The sequence below is a fragment of the Paroedura picta genome, chromosome 1, assembly GCF_049243985.1.
Source record: "Paroedura picta isolate Pp20150507F chromosome 1, Ppicta_v3.0, whole genome shotgun sequence".
Lineage (NCBI taxonomy): Eukaryota > Metazoa > Chordata > Lepidosauria > Squamata > Gekkonidae > Paroedura > Paroedura picta.
Genome location: NC_135369.1, coordinates 191,862,835 through 191,881,800, shown reverse-complemented (window position 1 = coordinate 191,881,800; position 18,966 = coordinate 191,862,835). Strand labels below are relative to the sequence as shown.

At 47.8% G+C, this 18,966-nt stretch overlaps 1 long non-coding RNA gene across 1 annotated transcript; it reads left to right on the top strand.

The window, feature by feature from the left end:
* Positions 1-562: 562 nt before the first annotated feature.
* LOC143822209 (uncharacterized) lies at positions 563-12,427 on the top strand. Its single transcript, XR_013226094.1, has 3 exons — positions 563-656; positions 10,825-10,956; positions 12,222-12,427. It is a non-coding gene; the product is annotated as an uncharacterized LOC143822209 (long non-coding RNA).
* Positions 12,428-18,966: the final 6,539 nt, after the last annotated feature.

Here is an 18,966-nt window from a genome sequence, read left to right as displayed (position 1 = left end):
GTTCTTCCGCTTACCTTTTTAAATCATTTCCGTTCCAGTTTACTCATGTGCTCTGTTCTTTCAACTTTCTTTGGTGCTTCCTAAAGAGAACATTTCTGCATGAAGAAGAAGAAGAAGAGTTGGTTCTTATATGCCACTTTTCTCTACCCGAAGGAGTCTCAAAGTGTCCTACAATCGCCTTCCCTTTCCTCTCCCCCCAACAGACACCCTGTGGGGTGGGTGAGGCTGAGAGAGCCCTGAGATTCCTGCTCGGTCAGAACAGTTTTATCAGTGCCGTGGCGAGCCCAAGGTCACCCAGCTGGCTGCATGTGGGGGAGAGCAGAATTGAACCCGGCTCACCAGATTAGAAGTCCGTACTCCTAACCACTATACCAAGCTGGCTCTCAAGAGCATACAAACCTTAGAAACTGGAAAGACATTTTAAAGTGGGAGATTTCTTCCTCCTGTTTACTCGTATTCATTGGTGGGTGGTGCAAAGCAAGAAGCAGTCCTCCCATTGGTGGATGAAGGGGGGCATGGATACAAAAACAGTAGAACATATCTGCATTTCAAATTTTTTTACCGAGGGACCAAAGAAAGGGGGGAAAGCATGGCAAAGCAACTTTCAAATATCCCAGGGGAAACACAAGGGAAATGGCTACTCATGACCAGAGGAGGTAAGTACAAGGCAGATTTAAAAAAAAAAAAGGGGGGGGGGATCATCTGCTTGGAAAGGAGGAAAAAAATGGAGGGGCCTCCTGAGCTACAAAGGAGGAAGCTCTCGTCCTTAAGCAACCCAAGAAAACCTGTTCTCCAATTGCTACCCCTCTAGCCTCAGCAAATTCAGAAAAGAAATGAAAGCATCAGAAAAGGTGCAGAAAAGAGGAGCTGAAATGATGAAGGGGGTGGCAGACCTTCCCTTTGAAGAAAGGCTAAAGAGGTGAGGCCCCCTTAGCGTGGAGAAATGGTGACTGAGGTTTATAAAATTAGGCACGGACAGAGGAGGCAGAGAAAGCTGTCCTTTAACAAGCACTCAATAAAATTAATGAGGGATAGGCTTAGGACAGATAAATGGAAGTCCTTACAATAATTAACATGTGGAATTCACTGCCACAGGTAAGGGGGGGAGCTACAAGAATGCACAGCTGGAAGAGGGGATGGAAAAAACATCTGGAGTAGAGGTCTACAGGGGGCTGTAGCCACAAGGTCCAGGGGGAACACCCTGTCTGGGGCTGTGATGCTCTGTATTTCTGGTGCTTGGGGGGCATCAGTGGGAGGGCCTCTGGAGTCCTGGGCCCACTGGTGGACCTCCTGGTGGCCCCTGGGCTTTGGCCACTGTGGGACACAGAGCACTGGAGTAGATGGACCATTAGCCTGACCCAGCAGGGCTCCAGCAAAGCAGGGCCTCCAAAGCTTACGGGCATGAGCAAGAGGGGTGATTGCTTAATTATAACATGTGTTGGCCTCTGCCTTAACTCATAGCCCTACTGACAAATACTGGCCTATGAAAAAGGTTGTCCAAAGCTTTGGGATACATTCAGTGCACCAAGCCAAATTCCAGTATGATTCAGGGCCATAAAATATCATCCCCAAAGAATGTATATTTGTAGTGACAGAAGTCAGTGTGCTTCCCCAAACCCATAGCTAGTTTCAAATATCATTCTTTGTCATAGCTTCAGAAGAGTTGTGTTTCGGTTTGTTTTTTAAATAGTCCCAACCAAGTCTGTAATGAAGCAGATGGAGTGCAAACCTGTAGATGATGAAGATGATGATTTTAATTAGGGGGGCAAGGTAGGTCTGGAGATGGGGGCACAATGTGGGGCAGCACTGCAAGTGCCATGGCCTCACTTCTGAATAAAACCATAGAGTTTTCTGTAGTTCCAAGAGATATTGATGTCACCTCTGGGTTTCCTCCAGAAGAGAAGTCATCGTACTCAGGTTGCAGGTGTAGATTTTAAAAATATTTCCCACCTGCCACCCCTTGGATCGACAGCAGGAAACAAGATCTCATGGTGGAGGACTGGCAGAGCTACTTGGCTTCAGGGTTTGTCCAGGGGCACCTTTAAGACCAACAAAGATTTATTCCAGGCGTGAGCTTTCGAGTGTAAGCACTCTTCCTAAAACCATGACGGTGGGAATATAAAGTAAATGTTAATCCTGTTAAATTAGTAAAATGTGTCACAACATCCAAATACAGCCATATGATAATTCTTTGCTAAAACAGCCAATCAGTCTCCTCGAATTCAGTTGTAATTCACAGAAACATAGGAGAAAAAATACTGTCTGTTAGTGATTAATGACTTCCACTTTAACATTTATTTTTTTTATCTTAGCATGTATAGTGAGATAAAAAAATAAATGGTAAAGTGGAAGTCATTAATCACTAACATAGACAGTTTTTTTCTCCTATGTTTCTGTGAACTACAACTGAATTCGAGGAGACTGATTGGCTGTTTTAGCAAAGAATTATCATATGGCTGTATTTGGATATTTTATCTCACTATACATGCTAATCCCTGATAACCACGATGGGATAGTTACTGACCTGGAACCAGACATCCTGGAATGTGAAGTCAAATGGGCTTTAGGAAGTCTGAGCAACAATAAAGCTAGTGGTGCTGACAGCATTCCAGCTGAACTATTCAAAATCTTAAAAGACGATGCAGTAAAAGTGCTACACTCAATATGCCAGAAAATTTGGAAAACTCAGCAATGGCCACAGGATTGGAAAAGGTCAGTTTACATTCCAATCCCAAAGAAGGGCAATGCCAAAGAATGTTCAAACTACCGCACCATTGCACTCATTTCTCATGCTAGCAAAGTTATGCTCAAAATCCTACAAGCTAGGCTCCAGCAATATGTGGACCGAGAACTTCCAGAAGTACAGGCAGGATTTCGAAGAGGTAGAGGAACTAGAGATCAAATTGCCAACATACGCTGGATCATGGAGAAAACTAGGGAGTTCCAGAAGAACATCTACTTCTGCTTCATTGACTATGCTAAAGCCTTTGATTGTGTGGAGCACAACAATTTGTGGCAAGTTCTTAAAGAGATGGGAATACCAGAGCATCTTATTTGTCTCTTGAGAAACCTATATGCAGGTCAAGAAGCAACAGTGAGAACCGAGCATGGAATCACTAAATTGGTTCAAAATTGAGAAAGGAGTTCGGCAAGGCTGTATACTGTCGCCTTGCCCATTTAACTTGTATGCGGAGCACATCATGAGAAAGGTGGGACTAGAGGAGTCATAAATTGGGATCAAGATTGCAGGGAGAAATATCAACAGATATGCAGATGATAACACTCTAATGGCAGTGATGATACCACTCTTTCGTTGGCAGGTTGGACTAGATGGCCTGCGTGGCCCCTTCCAACTCTATGATTCTATTATTCTATGACATCTGTGTCTCCATGGAAGGCCATGCAAAACAAGAGGGAGGACATCTGTGTCTCCATGGAAGGCCATGCAAAACAAGCGAGAGGACGTGTCTCCATGGAAGGCCATGCAAAACAAGCGAGAGGACATCTGTGTCTCCATGGAAGGCCATGTAAAACAAGCAAGAGGACATCTGTGTCTCCATGGAAGGCCATGTGAAGCAAGTGAGAGGACATCTGTGTCTCCATGGAAGGCCATGTGAAGCAAGTGACAAGACATCTCTGCCTCCATGGAAGGCCATGCAAAACAAGTGAGAGGACATCTGTGTCTCCATGGAAGGCCATGCAAAACAAGCGGGAGGACATCTGTGTCTCCATGGAAGGCCATGCAAAACAAGCAAGAGGATATCTGTGTCTCCATGGAAGGCCATGCAAAACAAGCAAGAGGACATCTGTGTCTCCATGGAAGGCCATGCAAAACAAGCAAGAGGACATCTGTGTCTCCATGGAAGGCCATGCAAAACAAGCGAGAGGACATCTGTGTCTCCATGGAAGGCCATGTGAAGCAAGGGAGAGGACATCTGTGCCTCCATGGAAGGCCATGTAAAACAAGCGAGAGGACATCTGTGTCTCCATGGAAGGCCATGCAAAACAAGCGAGAGGACATCTGTGTCTCCATGGAAGGCCATGTGAACCAAGTGAGAGGACATCTGTGTCTCCATGGAAGGCCATGTGAACCAAGTGAGAGGACATCTGTGTCTCCATGGAAGGCCATGCGAAACAAGCGAGAGGACATCTGTGTCTCCATGGAAGGCCATGTGAAGCAAGGGAGAGGACATCTGTGCCTCCATGGAAGGCCAAGTAAAACAAGCGAGAGGACATCTGTGTCTCCATGGAAGGCCATGCAAAACAAGCGAGAGGACATCTGTGTCTCCATGGAAGGCCATGCAAAACAAGCGAGAGGACATCTGTGTCTCCATGGAAGGCCATGTGAACCAAGTGAGAGGACATCTGTGTCTCCATGGAAGGCCATGCAAAACAAGCAAGAGGACATCTGTGTCTCCATGGAAGGCCATGTGAACCAAGTGAGAGGAGAAAGGGAGAAGGGGTCAGAGTGCAGCTAGGTTCTCTCCATGTGGTTGCAGGATCTGTTCCTTCCTAATAAAAGGAGGCTGGGCTCCATCACTAGAACCTGACTTTGCATGCCTGCTAGGTGATACCCAGGCTGGAAGCCTGCAGTTCGTTGGCATCCCTGGGCACTGTTGCTGCTGTAAAGAATTCCCCAGTGACTAAAGGAAGCCCTTCTATGCATTTGAATGTGTGTTCTTTTCTTGTGACTGAAGACTATTTGTGTTTCCACAGCCCCTTCTGTTGTTTACTAATGTGCAGGAGCACTGCTGTTGTGCAGTTTTCCATGTGTTCTGGCCACTGCGGTAATTCCCCTCCCGTCCCCAAACCCTTTGCTCACCGGTGCACCACCAAGACTGGCCTGGGGTGTGCAAACTGGCTTGGTCTTCATCTCTTTGGCACCTCATCTCTCCCCTGGTGCCTTTGGAGTCCAGCAGTCCAGCACGAAAGAGACCACAATAGCGTTCCCCCTGACTATCTCTTCATACGGACCTGCAGGATTTGCTGACGTTGGCAATTTCGGCCGTGGCCTCCGGTGCTGTGAGCCACTTTCTAAACCGAAGGCAGATGCTGGATCCCGTTCCTGAGTTCAGTGAGGCTATCAGAGAACTTTCTGGGACTTTCATCCCTGTTTAGACAAGCTGCATTGGAGGCAATAGTGTGGTTCATTTTCAACACACCCTTTTGCTTATATACTTACTTGAGTGAGTCCCTGCCCCCCCCCCCACAGCCTCCTGACCTTTGTTAACATTCATTGGATTGCCTTCTTGTTTCATGCAGCTAAAACTGGCAGAGCTAACTGTGTGATGTTTTAGAGTCTGGATATCATGCACATACACACACACGACAACAACAACAACAACTCTGAAAGAACAAAGAACAGCTGACATTTCAGATGCTCATGCATCACAAGGATGGGCAAACACTAACACAACAAAACAGCCGCAGGCAGAAGTCTGTCCTATCACGGCCTCCCTAATCCCATTAACTGGAGTTGCTGGGGACTGGATAGGCTTGCCAACCTCCAGGTGGTGGCTGGACATCTCCTGGGATTACAACTGATCTCCAGGCAACAGAGGTCATTTCACCCGGAGAAAATGGCTGCTTTGCAAGGTAGACTTGATGGCATTATATCCCTTGATGTCCCTCCCCTTCCCAGACCACACCCTCTTCAAGCTCCACCTCTAAATCTCCTAGTATTTTCCAACCTGGAGCTTACAACCCCAGTTTCGAACCTGGGACCTTATGCATGCCAAGCAGGTGCTCTGCCACTAAGCCAGGGACCCTCCCGCTGATGGTTTCTTGAAATGACCTGGCCTGGTAAAATTAGAAGCCGGCTGCAGATCTCCCTTCCTCGACTTCCGAGGCAGACGGGGCAGCTCCCGTACCCCTGCCTCCCCAAAGTCTTCCCTTTCAACTTCTCCAACTAAGAGACGGAACCTGTGAGGGCTGCAGCTATTAACTGAATGAATTGGTACATTTGTAAATTGCACATTAAAAGCGTGGATTTTTAATTGGATTCTAATTGGAGCCATCCCCCATGAAAGGGTGCGGAATGCTGAGGGCATCAGAAATTATCGCTGGTACGCCTCTTGATTGAGGCGTCGCGTTTCAGATAATTTTGTTGGTTTTTAGAGACATTAGGCGGCAGTATAATTACTTTGGAGCACTGCACGGGAGTTTTGCCTTTTTTTAAATTCCAGAGGGGTAGCCGGGTTGCCGTGGTACATGAGTCTTTGGGCAAAGAACATCACATTAAGAACTGACACGGCAGAATCAAATGATCCGACTTCCTAGGACTGTCCTGATTTGTAACGCCAGGTGGGTTATTGCAGGCTTGAGAACTCGCCAATTATTATTTTAAAAGAGAGAACCCCCAGTTTTTGTGGAAACTAGAATGCCAGGCAAAGGAATAAGCTAAAACATTTTTTTCTGTGCTTGGTCCCGCCCCTGGCCGTCAATCAAACAGAACAGCCAATGGGCGGTTGTTATCATGCTCCGGAAAAGCCCCTTTCCCTTTAAGCACAGGTTTTAAAAAAAATACGTTGCAACAAATATGCGTTGATTCGTTGCAATGGAGAGACCCATCTAGCTGGCGTGTGAGCTGGCAAGTCATCGTTACCACGCTCCCCCGCACAGGCACGATTTTCGGCCAAAAATAAAAGGAACTTCCAAACAGGGGGCTGTGTTGTGCTTGGGGACTTAGGGGAGCTTTAAAGCACTTCTGTGGAGGGACTGTAGCCGGAGAAGCCTCGCTGGGTGAATGAAGCCTCGCTGGTTCATTGCTTTCCCCGCTGGCTCCGAGGGGAAAAAATGGCGATCGCTTTGCCGGAAGTTCGGAGGAGAGAGCCAGGGGGAGGGACTTTGTTGGAACCGCAACAATGAGAACGCACAGGTCTTTTCCGTTAGTGTTGCAGATTGTTCGCAGGAGTGTAGTGCTTTTCGAAGGGTGAATCCACTTTTCCCGATTTTCCTAGAAACGCTACAACGAATCGCTTTTCGCGAAACTGTTTCAGGAGTGTGGCAGATTGTGTGCGATGTCTTGCGGAACTGCAAATTAGTAGCGTTTACAATATGAAAGCCTTCTGCTACATTAAACTCGTGCGGAATGGCCCTAGCATTTTTGCATTTGAGCTTTCCTTCCCTTATTTCCCAGGCTGAAATTTATCACATGGCTTCCACGCTGAGTCCAATAGAGGCAGCCTCCCATCACACTTTGCTCCCTTCCCCATTCAAAAAAATGTCTCTTTTTTTTTTTGCCAAATTCCTGCCTGATTTCACCTTTGTTTTTGTTGTGCCCCTTAATCCCACCATTCTGCGCCCTTGAGCACCCCCCTCCCACAAAGTGTCCTGAATGTATTTTAGGGAAAAAACCTGGCCTATAACATGAAAACACTGCTGTGCAAGAATTCAAGAATGTTTTTTTAAACTTAGAAGCAGCATTGTAACACGATCAACCCTGTTGTTGTTTTATTAAGGAAGATTTTTCAGAATGGAGGAAGGGGGAAGGGAGGCCAGTGTTTGTATGGCAGTGAAGGTTTGTATGGTTTGAGGAGCTGAGTGAGCAAGGGATGGACTCAATGACCCTGGAGATGTTCCCAAATGACATTTGGAGAGTTCCCAAACGACTCAAAATGGTGGGCAGGGGAAAAACCCAATGGCACACATTTCCACATTGGGTAGCCCCGAATTAGACCCTGTTAGACCTCACTTGCTAAAATGAAATCTGGTTTTCTATGGATTTCTTTGCTGGGGCCATGTGAGGAGGCAATTTGGGACTTCACCCAAAGAAGCTTTAGTGCAGAAATGGACAGAAAAGCTGACCCTTTAAAATTTAAATCAAAACAATAGTTCTAGTGCAGAAAGTGTCCATGTAAAATGTTTCTATTTTTATAAGCAAAGAATTCTTTCTCTTGTTACCATCGGAGACAGATCATCTTTGTAATTTGCTTAAACAGAACTTTTTATTTAAATGGATGACAAGGAGGGCCAGAGATTCTTGGTTAAGCTTCTGTGCTTCCAAGTCGACCCTATAAGTTATGGGCCCTGGGACCAGAGTCTATAAGAAGCTTAGATGAAGCTTAATGTTTAAAAAGTACTTAAGGCCTTTGATTAATAGATCCCCTGGTTGTGGTTTTTATCTTTAAACATCCTCCATTGTTCTTCTACACATTGCCGTGGTAAGGATGACAGAATGAAGAGGAAATTTGGAGATCTGAAAATTTACTTCTGAGAGTTGCAGAAACTGGCATAGAAGATTTCATATCCTTCTCGAAGTGAAAGGTGCCGCTGGAATCTTAGAGGAAGACAGGCAGTGAACTGGACTCCTGGACGGCCAAAAATGGGATGGTCAGGAACATTATTATGAGATCAGTGAGACTTTCATGGTTGAAAATTCCCTGACAGCAAAAGAAATGCTTAAGAGCTTAGAAATATATTTTGGGCTTGGTAGTACGAGATCACTAAGAGCGTGGATAAGAAAACTTGGCAAAAGAAGGTTACTGGGTATCTTTGTTTCAATCTGAACTAGAGTTTGCCACCAGCAGCTTTGGGTGCGAACGGCCACTTCGGACCCCGAAACGCCCAACCCTAATCTGAACTATTTTATTATTTATTTGATGATTTGTATGCTGGTGAGCGGGCTCAGGGCAGTGTACAACAGCAAACAATAACAATAACACAATATTTTATATTATATATTTCATATTTATTTCATGCTGTTAATGTTTTGCATTGTAAATATTGGTAAAGCGGGACACCATTGTATCCAGCAAAGGCTGGATACACACTTCTCTTGGCTGCTTTAGGATGCTCTGGGCTGATCCTGCGTTGAGCAGGGGGTTGGACTAGATGGCCTGCATGGCCCCTTCCAACTCTATGGTTCTGTGATTCTGTGTTACAGCCTATGGCCATGCACAATAAATGCAACTCTTTTACTTTATAAGTAGATGTCCTTATTCCACACAGGAAGATCCAGGAGCAAAAGCCTCCCCTCCCTCACAGGGTGTCTGTTGTGGGGAGAGGAAGAGAAGGCGGTTTTAAACTGCTTAGGGATTCCTTCGCGGAGAGAAAAGCAGGATACAGAACACTCAGTTCTTCTTCTCTAGCGTACATGTTAGATTCGTGGGTTCAGAGAACAGGATCCTGGGAGTTTATTTCAGCTCTTTATTGTGACCCCAGCATGATGGTTCAAGAGGCAAAAGCTGAACTAGAAAACCCCAACAAAATCCCCAACTTACATAGAATCATAGAATCATAGAATCATAGAGTTGGAAGGGGCCATACAGGCCATCTAGTCCAACCCCCTGCTCAACGCAGGATCAGCCCAAAGCATCCTAAAGCATCCAAGAAAAGTGTGTATCCAACCTTTGCTTGAAGACTGCCAGTGAGGGGGAGCTCACCACCTCTTTAGGCATACCACATACCACAACAGAACAAAAGATCTTCCCTCCAGAGCACGCTATTGGTCAGTTTCACTTTGAGCTGACTGGATCCAGCAGACAGGATCTGACCAAGGTCTGGCAAATCACGTCCCCAGAATTACGATCCTGCCTCAGACCTCAAGCTTGGCCTTTGAGAGGTCTACAGACACAACAATATGGATTCGGGAGGAGATAGCTTAGGCCGGGGGTAGTCAAACTGCGGCCCTCCAGGTGTCCATGGACTACAGTTCCCATGAGCCTCTGCCAGGGAACGCTGTTTGACTGCCCCTGGCTTAGGCTATAAATCCACAAGTGGATACTTGTGCCTATATGGAGGTGGCCCAATCTCCTGGGCCAGGGCAAATTAAACTAGGCTATGTTCGTCTTCCACAGAGCCTGACCAGAGAGCCTCTTCCGCAGCATGCCGAGAACTGTTTTAGCTGTACCATTTGCTAAAGGACTTTGGGGCTGATGAATGGGGGCCAATTCACCTATAGAAAGAAAACCAGGGCTGCATTAAGATTTCTCAGTCAGAAAACAAAGGTTGCACATGCCAAGTGTGCAGGTAGTGCATGGCCTAACAGAGAAGAGCATGACAGAGAGGCTGTTCAGAAGTGGTGGTTGGCAACCTGAACGAGCCTCTCTCAAGAGACCGATTTGAAAAACGATGAGATAAAGTGGAACTTGAGAACTCCTGCCTGCAGCGCTGGATGTTGTAACTCCACCTGCAAGAGGATCTGGGAGGGAAACGGTTAAGACGATTCTCTCACTGGGGTAAACTTGGCAGTGGGTGCCACCCTCTCCCATCGGCTAGTCAGGGGTGGCCAGACTTCAGCTCACCAGTTGTCGATGTACTGCAATTCCCATGAGCCCCTGCCAGCAGCCAAGGTCTGGCATCCTCTGGACCATTAGATGTTGAACCAGCTTGGCGTAGCGGTTAGGAGTACGGACTTCTAATCTGGTGAACCGGGTTCGATTCTGCACTCCCCCACGTGCAGCCAGCTGGGAGACCTTGGGCTCCCCACAGCGCTGATAAAGCTGTTCTGACCGAGCAGTGATATATTAGGGCTCTCTCCGCCTCCCCTTCCTCACAGGGTGTCTGTTGTGGGGAGAGGAAAGGGAAGGTGACTGGAAGCCGCTTTGAGACCCCTTTGGGTAGAGAAAAGCGGCATAGAAGAACAAAGTCTTCTTCTTCTATTCTGACTGAGCAGTAATATACAGGCTCTCTCAGCCTCACCTACCTCACAGGGAGGTTGTGGGGAGAGGAAGGAAAGGTGAATGTAATCTGCTTTGAGCCTCCTTCGGGTAGAGAAAAAGCAGCACATAAGAACCAACTCTTCTTCTTCTTCTTCTTCTTCTTCTTCTTCTTCTTCTTCTTCTTCTTCTTCTTCTTCTGAGCTCCTTCTGTTTCCTCTTATAGACCCTGTCTTTTTTTCCCTGTCTGGGCTTGGAGTTTGCAGCTGCAGCAAGTTCACCTTTTGGAAGTTAATCTGTTCACAATAACGTCGATGTACCTACACGGATGTTCCATGTAAAATGTGTTTCTATTTTTGTAAGTACATTTTCCTCCTCCAGGTACTATTGGAGTCGGATCCTCTTTGCAATTTGATTGAGCAGCATTTTTCCCTCCACTGAGAAATGTGGGGGATTGGGGAGTACTGGGTAAAACTTTGGTGCCTCCAATCAAATTATTTAAAAAAAAAAAACATGTGCCCCAGTAGAATCTACTGCCCATCAACAGCGTCTCTTTATTGGTACCAGAACACGATACAAGCTGTACCAGGACCATGCTAGAAAAGCCACCTGGAACAACCCCACTCACACACACAACAGACATAAGAGGCTCGGGCGTGGCCATGTGGCCACATTAGCACTGATTGATTTGAACCGATTGGTCAGTTACGTGTCTGATTGGATCCTGCCTTGGAGTTCCAGGTCCAAATTCTCACGCACAACAAGTTCTCCTGGAGAAAACGGCGGAGGTGGAGGGTAAACTCCGTAGCTATGGACTCCACTGAGGACACTCCCTGCCCCAAATCCTGCCCACTCCCATAGTCTCCAGACGTTTTCCAACTCAGAAGCTAAACCCAGCTTAGCTCCCGAGATCTGATGTCCTCAGCCTGGGTCATCCAATTCAGGATGGGAATTCGTCCTCTTGAACAATTTGGACGGTGCTGGAGAGGCCAGAAACATATAAGAGGGGAGAGTTGCCAGGACTAGCCGCTAATCAAAAGCAGTGGCAAGGATTCATTTTTGCCTCGTCATTAAACAAAATAAATTAGATGGGTTCGAAGACCGGAGACCTACAGAAATGGCCTTTTACAAGCCCTAAAGGGGAAAAATGGTGAGGGGGGACTGGTCAGAGGAATAATTGGCAAATAAAAACAGGGAAGGCCTGTCTTCTCGGAGGGTGTGTGAGGTCTGCAGGTTCCGTGGTGGGGTGTGTTACAGCTTAATTAAAACAATGGAATATTCATGGCCCGTAACATTTTTTTAAAGGTGTCATATAGTTTTATTTTAAGCCGAACGTCCCTCCAGGCCCTCCTTCCTCGGCATGGTGGCTGGCTCCGCTCCGCCGTGTATCAGTCAGCGAGCCCCGTCACCCGAACGGCGTGTGTGCTCTTCTGTATGCAAAAGATATCCATGAGCATTAACTAAGTTTGCAAGAGGAATTAGGATCAGTAATAAATGCTTAGGCAAAGAGACTTTGGGGAATGAAAACATGTCTCCGGGCAAAATCCTCATAAACTAGACATCATCTTTGATTTACAGTTTATGGTGTTTTTCTCCACTGTATCCCATATCCTCCCTCCTCAGGGCCTGCTTGCTCGGGGTCGCCTGCCCAGGATGCTTGGAAACTTCAGCCACGGAGTCCAAACGGTGCGAGCGACTGACGAAAGAACAAGGGCCAGACTCCGTGTGACGCCTGATGCGTGTCAGGGCAAGCAGACTCAACCTGACTTTGGGCAACTCAGCTGGGAAAGAGCCAGAGGGATAAGCAGAGGGATAAGCAGCCAGAGGATCCCCCACTTTTACAGGTCATCTCCAAGCAACAGAGATCAGTTTCCCTGGACAAAACGGCTGCTTTGGAGTCTGGCTTCCATAGCATTCCTATACTCCACCGAGATCTCTCCCTGTCCCCAATCCCACCCACTCCTGGCCCCACCCCCAAAGACTCCAGACCTGGCAACCCTTGTCTGGTTTCCTTCCTGCCCTGCTCTCCCCAGCTGGAAGGGCAGCAAAAATCACAGCCAAGGAGCATGACGAGCCAGAGGAAAAGGGCAAGCGGCACGGCTAGAACCCCTCCCCTTCCCCACGGATGCCCCCCCCCCCGCTGTTCTCTTGCTCCCCTTTGCTCAGTGCTGCCCTTTCGGCTGGTGAAAACGGGGCAGGAAGGAACCTAGAGCCTCCTCCCCTCCCCTCTCCCTCTCTGCACGGAGTTCTCCCACGGCCTTTTGTCTGCAGGGCCTGTTGCGTACCTGTGATCTGACAAGTGTGAGGCATCGTTGTGCCCTATGAATCTGTCTGAAAGGCTGTGATGTGGATGGCCGTGTTACCCGGTTATATCAGTTAATAATATGAATGTTATAATTATTCTATGCAAGGTTCCATGTATAGTTTCCTTTTCAGTTCTATGAGCCTTCGGGGAGGGCGGTATATAAATATGAATGAATGAATGAATGAATGAATGAATGAATGAATGAATGAATTGAATCAGTTGATCGTTGTCATCCGTGGTTCTGTCACGGGACAGTGTTCAAATCTAATGCAAAGTTACTCTAAGGGAGAGCAAAGGCTCAAAACGGTGGCCACAAGACGGCTGTCACAGGAGGTGGCACCAACCCCAGAAAGGCTGCCGCAGCTTTCCTTCAGCCATACAATAAAGCTCCCTATTCTGTGGTAGTTGCTGCTGCCAAAGCAATAATTTTTAAAAAAAGAATCCCAGAGCTATTCAAGTCTCCGATGGGGAGTGGGTGGGCAGGAAGGGCTGTCTCAGTGCTTGGCTCTTGTGGCCCTTTCTTCCATGCCCAGGGAAATGCCAGTCACAACTGTGGGACTAGGAAGTGGATTTCTTCCGGACCAGATTGGCCCGAGAATCTGGTTTGCAGGGGGGGCATCATCCGGGCCTGGAATTGGGTGGGGAGGTAGCGGTGAGATTCCTGCATTCTGAAGAGGATGGGGCTAGAGGGAGGTCCCTTCCCACTTCATGATTCTATGGCCAATCAGAAGCTATTTATTTTAGTCAGTGGGTCAAGCTTATTGTATTTTGCCTTTGGTCATCACAAATAAGACTGTAAAGCAATAAGAAGCATACAAATAAATACAGACATAAACACATTTTATACATTATGTTAAAATACTATTAGAGCTGTAAACAGTTAGAATCATAGAGTTGGAAGGGACCTCCATGGTCATCTAGTCCAACCCCTTGCACAATGCAGGGACTCATAACTACCTGCCTACCCACAGTGACCCCAATGTCATGCCCAAGTAATCCCCTCCCACCAAAAATTTCCAGAATCCAGCCTGGCCTGGAGGGAATTCACCTCCCATCCCACAGAGGTGATCAGCTATGCAAGCAAGGGCCACAAGAGGCAAACCCTGGCACACCCCTTCCTGCCCAGCCCAGCCAGGGGAGGGGAAGGGAGGGGAGGGGGTTCAAGCGGAGCCAGCAGCAGCCTCTCAGAGAATGAGGCAAATCTCTGCTGAGAGAAGTGTGGGATTCTGGAGGCAATTACTTTAAAAATGATTTAAGAAGGGCAAAAATAAATCTTGGGAGGAAAGTTTTGCAACTGGGAACCAGGAAGTCTTTGAAGTCGCACCCAGCCAGTCAGGAACAGACTGCTTCTCTACCTCAGCAGCTTGATCAATTATACTGAGTTATAGCCATTCCTGGATATCGCGGGGGAAAGGTGGGGTCACCGCAGCTCAATCATGCATGTTGCAGAGGGAAAATTTAAAGCACCCGGAATCAAAATGGAAATCAAATTCAGGGTAGATGGAGGGGATTTATTCGGACTGGGGGTGGATAAAAAGCCCTGTGCCCTGGACCTCTTCCACACCAGGAATCCAGCCGGGCGCAGCGCTCCTCCAGCCGTGGGGCTAAATTCCACCCCTGGAGGATGTTGGCGCCTTTCCTGGGCGTTCCCCCTATAGAGTCGGTGACCCGCTCTCTAAGGATCTGGATGGACTTCCTCCAGGGAACATGAGGGGTTATGAGGCAGAGGCAAGCAACAGTGGTCCACCTCCAAGTGGTCCTTGCCTGCTGCCAGACCACCCTTACATCTCCGATAATCTAAAATCACTCTAACCTCCGTGAGCTACGGCCCCTGGAATGTTTTCCGCTCATCGTGAATGGCTCTGGATTTAACTGTAGCTATCTTTTGGTTGTTTTTCCACAGCTTTCAGCAAATGAAATCAAACATCTACTTAAAAAAATTGCAAACGCCCACAGATGCACGCCTATGTCTCCCACACCCAGCCCAACCTCCTCGGCCCACGGGCCCACATGCTATTGAGGTTCCCTTATAAACGCAATGATTTCCCAAGGCCATCCACTGTAGGCAGGGATGACAGATCTCCAACACCCATTTTAATTATTAACAGGAAGACAGGAGCATCCCCCCTCCCCAAAATGCTATCATTGTTTCTTGCCACTGCTGTTGGGAAAATGACGTCGCTTGAAGGACATGTCCAGATGCACCACAGAGGGGCAAACTCTCCCCTGGCAAAAGCCCACGAAGCCCCTTATGACAGACATTCACCACCACCTAATGCCGAAAAACAGAAAGGCAGCACGATGGTTTTAAAATAAAACAAACAATAACTATTACATGGGAGTGGGGGGTTGATACCAGAAGTTTGTTTGTCTTCTACCTTAAGGCATAGTTCTCTGCTCCTCCCTTGCTGTCCAGTAGCTTTTCTGCTTCATCACGTTGCCTGTAACCATCTGTCCTTATCCATTTTAGAGTCACGGGGGATTCTTTTTCCAAAAGGATCTGGTTCCCTCACCAAGTTGGCTGGGGATTGGGTAGAGTTTGTTTTGGGAAGCTGAGCAGCTTCACCTGTAGTTCCTTCAAGGAGCCTTGGGTGAATTATGTGGCATTCAAAGGCGGCCTTCAGGCTGTGAGATCCTTCACTTCAGAGGTGTGGCAACCGCATTACCAGCAGACAATTCTCAAAGAAACTGGGAAAGCCTAACATAAGGAAACCTTGCTAGATCAGAACAATGCTCCATCTAGAACTGAACCCCCTTTCCCACAGTGCAAGATGCAGTGCAAGTCCCACGTGCAGGGATGGAGAGGCCCAAACATCTCCCCTCTTTTTGCCTTCCCCCCACAACTGAGTGCTTCCCTCATTCTCATTTCCCACCGAGGCCCCCGTCCTCCCCAGGCTCTATGCTCAAATCTCCAGAAGTTTCCCAGAACTCTACCGCTCCTGCCCCACCAGAGGCCGGGGTCAACCTGGCAACCCTATGTGTGCCACTATCGTACTTCCAAGGAAAACTTGAAAATGACATAGCTCTAGGGGCCATTCCGCACAATGGGCAATGTTGCTAAATCTGTGTGCTATTGCAAAGCGCTGCAATCAAAAGCGGCAGGTCTCGGTAACGCACACAGCCGTTTCTATCGAAAAAAGGGCTCTCCCACTAGCGCTGTTCTCATAACGCACAAGTTTCCGGTCTCGCCGAAATCGCAATAAAGGAGGAGATATTTTTCTGTGCTTCCTCCTGCCCCTGGCCGTCAATCAAACAGAACAGCCAATTAACTGTTGTGTTCGTTCTTCCCTTTAAAAACTGTTTTTTAAAAACCTGAAAACACCTGTAGTAACGCATATTTGTTCATTCGATGTATTAGAAAGACCTTTTTCGCTGGCATGGGAGCTGGCGCTTAATTGTTTACATGCTCTTAAAGTTAAAAAAAAATCCCCCCCCCCCCGGTTCAATTTCTGGCCAAAATTACGGGCAGTGTCGAACAGGGGGCTGTATTGTGCTTGGAAACTTTACAGACAATTGCTTGTGGAGGAATTTCAGTCAAAGAAGCATCACTTATTTGTTGCTTTTTCCGGTTTAAGGGGGGGGAAATGGCGATTGTGATGCCAGAAGCTCAGGTGCGAGAGCTTAGGGAGGGACATGCTTGCTACCGCTGCATTGAGAACACACATGTCTTTTTCCGATGTGTTGCAGGTTGCTCTCACGAGTCTAGCGTATTTTTTTAGGGGGAATCCACTTTTTGCGGGAGTGTTGCAGGAGTGTTGCAGATTTTTGTACGACGTCGTGCGTAAATTTTAAAAAATAGCGTTACACAATGGCAAGACTTCAGCAACATTAGTGCTGTGCGGAATGGCCCTAGGAATCGCCAGTGGCTCTATGGTTTTACCCCAGTTTCCATCTATTCCTGGAGCTACCGCGTTTCCCCTAGCATGCAAGACCTGGTTCCCCCCCATACACCTGCTCCATACCTTCAGCCAGTTGTCAGGCTTTACAACTCTTCTATCCTCACATTAACCTGAAAAATGTCAAGTAAACAGCCCTTCCAAGCATTTTATTCTTGGACACACAGTTGCATTGAGAGGGAGGAAATACGCCTCTAACTTAATGTGCTTAAGGTTGAGGAGTGAGGCCCATTCAAGTCGAGCTGGTCTGGCCGCTCCTTCTTTGAGTCCCGTTTCACGAGACGTGACGTGGAGGGAGCCCTGCTGGATGACAAAGGCATTCTCAGGAATAATCCAGAGCAAATGTTTGGGCAGAGTGGGTCAGGTTGCAAGCCCCCCGGGCAGAGGATTTTGTCCCACGCCTTTGCCGGCCAGAACATTGCATGCCAACAACGCTCCGTGATCTGCTAACTAGAAATAGCGGAGAAGCCTTCGTCCCTCTGCCTTCATGGAGCGCATGGAGAAACCAGATGCCGGGAGGCCTTCAGCGCAGGGGCTCCTTGCTTGGGACATCTGGTGGGCTCTGTTGCCAGACCGAAACAGCAGGACTTGCCATTGGTCTCCCCTGATAACCGCTCTGCCAAACAGCTGCGTTTGTATAGACTAGAGGGCACATTGAAGTCTGTGGTCATCTATCCGGTCCATCTTTCAGGTATGTTTCTTCAAAGGAGCAGGCTTCAATGGGCGGCTTTCTGTCCATTTTCTATTCTCACAACAGCTCTGGAGGGTATCTGCAAGATGTGGGGGGTCTTAAAGCTGCCGCTGGACCTTTCTTCAGGAGGGCTTTTGTAGGCTGAGAGAAGAGACACACCACCCTGTAAGCTTCCCTCATTAGCTGTTTATCAATTTAAAACATTTTCAGCCACTGTCCTTCCTTTGGGGGCTCAAGGCAGATGACCGTATACATCAAATCCATAAAACAGAGTCCATAAAAAAAAAAAGTCAAACCAAAATGCAAATTCACAGTCTGGGACTTTTTAAATCAAGCACAGTCCTAAATGAAACCATCTCCAGGTGTCTCCTAGACATGGAAAGGGAAGGGGCCAGGGATACTTCCCTGAGTTGGTTGTTCTCTAATCGCGGTGCTGCCACTAAAAAGGCCGTGTTTCATGTGCCCCTAGACGAGCTTCTTTGACCGATGGCACAGTCAGGACTGCCTCTCACTGCAATCTTTATTCCCAGGCAGGAAACCTGGGGGGAGATGGCCTTTAGATTCTCCAGTCCCAAGCCATGGAGGCAGCGTACGGATTTGGGAGTCTCCTCGAACCTAGTCCAGCTCTCCAACCACCATATCGGCCATCAACAGAACGCAGCTAGGGCAGGGGTGGCCAGACTGCGGCTCTCCAGATGCCCATGGACTACAATTCCCATGAGCCCCTGCCTCCCCTGAGCAAGGGCATTTTCACACATGCAAATGATGCCATTTCAATCCACTTCAGCAACCACCTGCAGGTGGGTTTTGTCATCTGGTGTGCGTGAAAGGGCCCCATGAAATCTAAGAGAATGAAGCACCCTGTTCAAGTGGGACAACCAAGAACTCCTGGATCCATGCGACAGTCACACAGAGACCGCAGGGCGCTGCAGAGAGGGCTCCCCAGAGACTCGAGGGTCCCGAACGCTGCTGCTCCGTTCGTACTCAGAGCTGGCAGAGCATATGGACTCTACCCATTCTGTAGTCGCTCCGTTGGCTTCTCAGCCATTGTCAAGCTCAGTTATTGACAGGGACATGAGGCCCTTTCATACAGGCTAAATCAGGTAGTCAAACTGCGGCCCTCCAGATGTCCATGGACTACAATTCCCAGAAGCCCCTGCCAGCGAATGCTGGCAGGGGCTCCTGGGAATTGTAGTCCATGGACATCTGGAGGGCCGCAGTTTGACTACAGCTGGGCTAAATGATACACTTTCAATTCACTTCCAGGGTAATTTGTAACTGGATTTTGCCATCTCAAACGGCAAAATCTGCATGCAAAGTGCACTGGAAGTGAATCGGATGTGTGTTACTCGTTCCTCACATGTTAGTTAACACATTTTTAATACATTTTAGATGTAGAGTTTCCTTTTCCTTTTCTAGATGCAAATTAAAAGTGCATTGTCCAATGTTATCTAGAGTTAGAGCGGTTTCTCAGTG